We start from the raw sequence: 8649 nt of genomic DNA on the forward strand, positions 1-8649 counted from the left end.
TCACTATCGAGAATCAAGTCGAGGCACAAACACCTGCTGTGATGTTAGTCTGATTTAGTTTATTCCACATTAGAAGGCAGCGTCGTATCCAAAAAACCAGTCATGAGTTTGATTAAGTCTGGCAGGTGATGTGGCGCTGGGCCCCTCGGGTCAAAGCGGGATCGGGTTTGTAAGCCAACATCCCGACCCAGACGGATTCAGGCGCATTTAAAATGAGACGGACGTTTATTTTACCTCGAAAAAAAAGACTTGAACCTCCAAAATGTTTGTTTTTTTTAAAGAAATGAAGGAAATGAAATCAACAACCACAGTTTTGACGATGGGTTTATTTATCACGTCCACATGAACTCAAACTCTTCGTTCTCTGTTAGAAAGTCAAAGTTTTATCGTGTCTGAGTTTCTTAAACTTCAGCTCGGAGCCTAAAAATGAGTCTTAAAGCTGTTTACGGTTTATTGAGGTTTGATCAGCCGTGATAAGTAGTTTTATTCACCCCTGGCTTGGAAAATCAGAGCAGTTTAAGATGCTTTGTAAGCGGTGAAGAGGCTCTTACCTCCTCCTCCTCCTCCTCCTCCTCTTCCTCCTCCTCTTCCTCCTCTTTCTCTAACTCATCACAGCGAACACGACCGAACCACTGAGATCGTCCCAAAAGTACAAAAAAAAATAAAAGCAGCAAACAAAGTGCCCGAGTTAAATTCTCGTATTTAATTCTTGAGTATTCAAAGTGATAATCAGTCGGTCGTCGGCGGGTGGCTTCCACTTTTCGGACCGTCTCGTTGGTTCCCCCCCTCGAGTGTCTCGTTGTCGATCTCAGATATAAAAAAAAAAACGTTCTCGAAGTTTTTTCTTTTCTACGACTGTTCTGTTTCTGATCCCAGGTCAGTTTATTTCAACGCCAGAGCAGAACAGCACCACTTAGAATAAAATAAAAACACCAACAGCTGTGTAAAAGAAAAAAAAAAATAGGCAAATGACAATCTGTAGTAAGGTGTGATTTGCTCACTGTTTCCATTCCTTCTGTCTGTCGTGTACAGCGGACAGACCGGGAGAATAATCTGAGTGTTTTAACTGTAATCAGAGCGTTTGTACTCCATCTCCACCTCCTCCTCCACCTCCTCCTCCTCCTCCTCCTCCTCCTCCTCCTCCTCCTCCTCCTCCTCCTCCACCTCCTCTTCCTCCTCCTCCACCTCCTCCTTCTCCTCCTCCTCCTCTTCCTCCTCCAGCCGACACATTTCTATCTGATTTTTCTATTTTTCAGTATTTACAACGATTTACGGTTATTATCAATGTTCTGATTCCTCTTAACATTATTTTATAGATATATTTTGTAGTGCGAGTGAAAGTGGTTCTTCTTTTTTTTTTTTCTTTTGTACAATTACTCCAGCAGCCTGTTCTTGCACAGCGGACCCGACCGGCACCACACAGACACTCATCCGGTGGTTAAAAATCGTGATGAAGACGTGTTGACCTTTTTACCATCCGATAACCGAACTCCTCGCCGAGCGTAATCCCTCGACACGCAGGAGGACGTGTGTTCTGATAGTGTTTCCTCTTGAAACTGAAGCCTCTTTTTAAAGGTTATGTTTACACATCACAGGCTCGCTGGAAGATTATGATCCAACATTGATCCACTGGAAAAAAAAGAGAAAAAGAAAACAGGGGATTAAACCCTTTGAGGCTTGAAGGAGAGCTTTGAGAGAAAGGTTGCAGCGTCGTTTGGACCTCTCGGACGACGTTACTACAGACGACAGAACAGAGACTCTGGTATGTTCAGAGGAGTGAAAGAGCAAATGTTAAACCGTTCTCGCTACAGCACTAAATTAAAGGTCCAAGTCGTAAAAAAAGAAGCTGTGAGCGCCTCACAAGCTGCTGTGAAAACCTGCAGACTAAAAACTGAGAGGGTTAAGTTAGTTTTTACCCAGAAGTCTCTTTGTTTTGTGTTTTGTTGGAGATTTAAAGGAAGAAAAATAACTTTCTGAGAAACTAATATTTTTAAAAATTAAATCCCATACTATGGTGAGCATCTTTTTCACGTTATATTTATAAATTTTACGGTTTTATTTTGTTATTCTGGAAGGTAAATTGATGAAAAACACAGTTTACCTTGATTTTATGTTAATTTAATTTAGACATTAAAAGATGGAAATATTATTTGTGTGCATTTTTTAAAAAATCTCCTCAGGCCATTGACAATTTGGAGAAGCTACCGTTAGCTTAGCTTAGCTTAAAGACTGGAAACGGATGGAAACAGCTAGCCTGGCTCTGCGTGATCGAAACAGAATCCGCCTCACTTATTGATCGCGCTGCCGGTAGACACACTAATCATTATATTTAAAAGTTTCAGATCACATATCATCGCCGAGCTCTTGAGTTATTAAAAAGCCCTTCAGGGAAACTTCTGGATTCATAAACCCGAAGCCATCAGACGAGCTGCGGTGCCGGTCGGGTTCCCTCCGCTGAAAAACGATCACACACTTCTAGAACCAGTCCGGTCGGATGTGAGGCTCAACACACATTATTATTAAAAAATTAAAAATAAAAAAATGAAAGGAGATAAAAGTTAAGACGTTTTTTTATTTTTCTACAGATTCTACCGTCAAATAAAAAAACTGGCCTCCTGAGCCGATCACTGTTCTGTTCGGTGGTGCTTTAGATTCCTTCACTCTTCGTGGTTTTTTTTAGAGATTATTTGATTCTTCTCTCTTTCTGTCCTCGCCTGACTTTGTACCGGACTCTTGATTGTCTTGATTTCCTTTGTACCTTCAGTCATACCAATGTGAAACCTGTATGCTCCTCATGATTTGACTCAGTGGAAGTGTGATGTTTACATGTACAGATTTTTCGCGGTTCTTTCTGGTTTGTTTGTTTGTTTTTTTCGGTTCTGTTTCGTCTCCTCTCATCTCTTCCATCCTCCTCCCTTCCTTTTCTCTCTTTTCTCCCCCTCTCTCATCCCCCTCCCCCGCTGTGTTGACCTCCTCATCTGACTCCTTCCTCACACACTGAAGGGAAATGGGACTGCATCTAAATACAATTATCACCATTTCACACATGAAGCCTATCTATCGCGTGACGGGGACGCGCTTTCAACTTTTGGGGTCGCTCACTTTTCTTCACCAAACAGCTGCTTTTTGTTTTTGTTTGATTTGTTTTTATCTCTGCGTCCTTTCAGGAAAAAAAAAAAAAAGCCTTGTTAGCATTTAGTTAGCATTGAACTGCTAAAGGTGCACCTGTGTTACATTGAGGAATGCTAACAGCTAGCTCCTCGGTGGAAGAAACGTGTTTAATGTTTGGTGAAGAAACGTCACACGGCTGAAATTTTTAAAAAAGCGAAGCGTCCCCGGACGAAACCGATTGTTTGGGAGGGGGGGGGGAGTCGAGCTGTGTGTGTTTGCCTCTGGGGTGGGAGGGTGGGTGGGGGGGGGGGGGAACTGACCTTTGACCTCTCGGCTAACTCCACAGCACACAGAAATCACAGTGGGGCCACATCGACCCTCCACTGGTGTGACCAGAATCCGGTGGAGATGATTCCTCAGTGAATGATAAGCCATTACAGACCCAGTGTGTCGGGTCTCTTAGTCTATTAGTATATTTAGCAAAACTTTAAACTGCAGATGACAAAACTCAACCTCAGGAAGAAAAAAAAGGACATCACTTTTTGTAAAAACACGTCTAACTGAAGGCCCATTTCCCTCTCTCTTTGATACCATATAAATTATATCAAAAGTTCTTTTTATATTTATTGTGTTTATTATTATATATAACAGTGGATACCTTTTTTTTTTTTTTCCAGTACCTGTGGCTGAATATTTTGATTCTTTAGAAAAAAAAAAGTGTTGATAATATATGTGAAGCAACTAAAAACGATCGAGGATTTAAAAAAAAAAAAAAAAAAAAAGTTAAAAAAGTAATCTAGGGTTATTTTTAATTTTCTGTTTGTCGACTCCGTCGGAGCGGTACGGGCGTGTTTGTTTAGCCAAACGACGAGAACATATCACTCTGGTCCATGACGAAGAAACCAATGATCGAAAAACTGAGCTTTCTTTTGTGTGATGTCACTGCTAAGGCTGAAATGTTTCTGGACTTTAAAAAAAAAAAATTGTGACCATTTAGTTTTGTTTTCTTTGTTTTCTCCCGAGCTGTACGTCACAAAGCTAAATATACTAATAAAACGGTGTGCTATCTATCAAACGGAGTGACGTCGTCTTCTTCTTCTTCTTCTTCTTCTTCTTCTGGTGTTTTCAACTACAGCTGCACTGTATGGAGTCACAGGAGGGACATTTTATGTATTTCTGTATATAGTTTATATATTATTAACTTATATTAACCTAACTTTTTAATCACCTTCACTAAGATGTTGTGTTCGTCTGTGTCCGTTCGTTGGTTTGTCAGCAGGATTCCAGCAGCAGGAAAACTACGGAACGGATTTCCACACAACTTGGATGGAATATGAGTCTCAGCACCAGAATAAACCCAGTTCACTTCTGGTGGTGGACGGATCCAGACTTTTTTTAACACCGCGAGACATAATGTTGTTCTACATTTTTCATATTTATTTAATTTCTCGGGGAGAAAATGGATCTTGATAAAAAGAATGAGGTGCAATTTCAGGCTGATCCAGTTATTAGGCGTGACTGTGTTAAAGGGGACTGGCAGGCGTTGGCAGAGGTATGCGCTCTATTGAGGGGAGTTCTGAACACGCCTCCACGCTGTGATTGACGCGTCTTCCAGCCTTTCTCACCGCACATCCAAAGGTTTAGGAGGATTTTGTCTTTTCTTTTGTTTTTTTTGTTTTGCATGTCCGCCCTCTTCACTCATCTCCTCTCCTGATTGGCTATTTGGCTCTATTGCTGCTTATTTACATGATTATGATTTAAAGTATTATATAATTTGAAGCCATTACAGAACAATGTATTCATACTTTAGAGAGATGGATTAAAGAAACAGACGGAGAAAAGAAGAAAAAAGGACGATATCTTAAATTATATAGATTTTCTAAGGGAGAAAAAAATATTTGTTTCATTTCTGTTTGCAGAAAGATAAAAAACGGTGGTAAAAACGTAAACTGCTGCTGACACATTTATTTTCTTATTCTTTTAAACTTTTATTCTTTATGGCACTCCTTTGACTCCACACATCAGATCATGTTCACCTCACCTGCAGACTTCAGGAGGCAGTGGCAGGTTAAATCTTGAGCTACTTGTACTTTACTTCAGTATTTTCTTTGTGCCGGTTTACTGTAAATATTGCACCCTTCAATACATTTACAGGACAGTCACTGTTCATTAAAGCTCAAAATATATATATGAATAAAGCTATAATATGATGCATTTTTGAAGAATAAGAAAGTTATTTTCACGGAGTAGACAGTCCACACATGGTTTCATTTGAATAAGTGTTTCAGGCCCAAAAAGGGGAATTTATCCAAAATATAAACACAAATTTGTGTGTCAGACATTTGTTTTTTCTTCTCGTTGCTCCTGGTAACACTTTATTTTAAGGTCATTGCAACAAGCGTTATATATAAGATGCATATTAACATTAATAAGACTATATAAGAGTTAATAATAACATCATAAACATATTAAATGTAAGACATTTATAAGCACATAATAAACTTGTTGTAGAAGTTATAGAAGAAAACAAGAAATACTGACTTTAATTAACTTACCTGTTGTCAGTGTTGAACCTTTTCTTAGCTATGTCGTTGCTTTATTAAGAATAATACACACTTTATTATTCATTTATCAGCAGTTAATTATATTCCTATTATAACTAAGCAGTCTAAACTGGTAACACATTATATTTCTGCTCTAATAAACATGTTTACGGCTATTAGTAAGGATTATTTTAGTCTTTTTAAAGGACTTCTAAGGGACACATTACTGATATCAAGTGTTACCTCTAATGTTATACGATGGGTTCAAACCAGCTCCGCCTCAAACATCGAGTGTTAATAATCTAATAATGCCACATGGATTCAGATTTCCACACAGTTTCCTGCAGAATCGATTCAGTTGGTAAATCCTGCTTCTTTTGCCCGACGAGCTTCTAACTTTGTGAACCGAGGTGTGTGATATGGAGACTTTCCTCGTTCGACTTCTCTGATGTAACTGCAGCTCACACAGTCGACGTGCACACCGAGAACTTAAAGCTTCTGTTCCAGCTGAGAGATTAAGATTTAGAGCTCCAACGTGGAAATCTTTCATGTTGGATTTGAAGCCGTTTCAGTCTTAAAACGTTCCCGCTCTGATCAAAAAGAATCGCCGAGGCTCACAGTTTGTGATCCAGCTTCTCCTGAGGTGGTAACGACTCACCTGCCTGGACTTAAAGGATCCTTCTTGGTTTTTGTACCATTAATATTGTCAATGAAGTCCATGAAAAGACCAAAACAGACAATATGTTGGTCTGATTTTCAACATGTTGCTCTCAGCTCAAAGGCTCCACAAACAGCTGCTCACTGTAATTTCTTGTGGACTATTTTCAGCAGCGGATTAATCCACATTTGCCGGTGGATACCGGGGACTTCTGGAGATTCTGGATTACACCAGACAAGTGTGACGACTGTGAATTCATGACACAGGAGTCACATCGAGGGGGTTGTGATGCTCAAAATGTATAATTGTACATTGTAGATTACATGGGTGCTTATAGCATGAACCTTTCAGAAGGGGGTGCACGAGCTCTTCCACACACAGAGGATGTAAGTAACGTCTTTTCAAATCAATTTAGAGTCTCTGGTCTTCTAGAAATGGCAGATGGGCTGCATGGAGCCATTTTTATCAGTTTTTCTTACGTTTTAAATCAAGTTTCCAGCTGCTTTAGTTGTTCAGCAAAATGCTGCAACTCTGTTTTACTGTGAAGCTCCAGAAATGTTCTGTGGACTATGAGACATCACCTGACTTTATATCATCAGGAGGAGGAGAGGAGGACTTTATATCATCAGGAGGAGGAGAGGAGGACTTTATATCATCAGGAGGAGGAGAGGAGGACTTTATATCATCAGGAGGAGGAGAGGAGGACTTTATATCATCAGGAGGAGGAGAGGAGGACTTTATATCATCAGGAGGAGGAGAGGAGGACTTTATATCATCAGGAGGAGGAGAGGAGGACTTTATATCATCAGGAGGAGGAGAGGAGGACTTTATATCATCAGGGGGAGGAGAGGAGGACTTTATATCATCAGGAGGAGGAGAGGAGGACTTTATATCATCAGGAGGAGGAGAGGAGGACTTTATATCATCAGGAGGAGGAGAGGAGGACTTTATATCATCAGGAGGAGGAGAGGAGAACTTTATATCATCAGGAGGAGGAGAGGAGGACTTTATATCATCAGGAGGAGGAGAGGAGGACTTTATATCATCAGGAGGAGGAGAGGAGGACTTTATATCATCAGGAGGAGAGGATGACTTTATATCATCAGGAGGAGGAGAGGAGGACTTTATATCATCAGGAGGAGGAGAGGAGAACTTTATATCATCAGGAGGAGGAGAGGAGGACTTTATATCATCAGGAGGAGGAGAGGAGGACTTTATATCACCAGGAGGAGAGGAGGACTTTATATCATCAGGAGGAGGAGAGGAGGACTTTATATCATCAGGAGGAGAGGAGGACTTTATATCATCAGGAGGAGGAGAGGAGGACTTTATATCATCAGGAGGAGAGGAGGACTTTATATCATCAGGAGGAGGAGAGGAGGACTTTATATCATCAGGAGGAGGAGAGGAGGACTTTATATCATCAGGAGGAGGAGAGGAGGACTTTATATCATCAGGAGGAGAGGAGGACTTTATATCATCAGGAGGAGAGGAGGACTTTATATCATCAGGAGGAGGAGAGGAGGACTTTATATCATCAGGAGGAGAGGAGGACTTTATATCATCAGGAGGAGAGGAGGACTTTATATCATCAGGAGGAGGAGAGGAGGACTTTATATCATCAGGTGGAGGAGAGGAGGACTTTATATCATCAGGAGGAGAGGAGGACTTTATATCATCAGGAGGAGGAGAGGAGGACTTTATATCATCAGGAGGAGGAGAGGAGGACTTTATATCATCAGGAGGAGGAGAGGAGGACTTTATATCATCAGGAGGAGGAGAAGATGAGTCCGTAAATCCGCTTAGAAATCCTCAAAAGAAGATGCTCCTTACATGTGCAGAACTTGCCTTAGAAACATCATGTTTTTAAGTTTTCTTCAGTATCACAGTAACACAGTGACAGTTGTCTGAACATCCACATGTTCACGGCAAACAGGAAGTGCTAACAGTTAATTCGGCAAGTTTTAATTCAGTTTAGGAGTGTCTTCTTTATTTCTTAGTTGTTTTCCTGTTTTAAAACAAGCCTCCAGATACTTCAGTTGTTCAGCAGAACGCTGCAGCTCTGTTTTACTGTGAAGCTCCAGAAATGTTCTGTGGACTACGACACTTCACCTGACTTTATATCATCATGAACGTTGAAGAGATGATGACCAACTTTACCTCTTTTGGGGTGAACTGTTCCTTTAAGCTGCGACAACAGCTTAAAGAAGTGAACTTCCACTTTCACGAGTTTCACTGGTGCATCATCAATAAGTGTTCAGCTCCTTCTGCAGCTCCTGCTGTAGTTTATCTGCAGTAATGATGCAGAACTGATGCAGGATCAGAAGCACAAAGGAG

This window comes from Sparus aurata, chromosome 7, assembly GCF_900880675.1.
Source record: "Sparus aurata chromosome 7, fSpaAur1.1, whole genome shotgun sequence".
Lineage (NCBI taxonomy): Eukaryota > Metazoa > Chordata > Actinopteri > Spariformes > Sparidae > Sparus > Sparus aurata.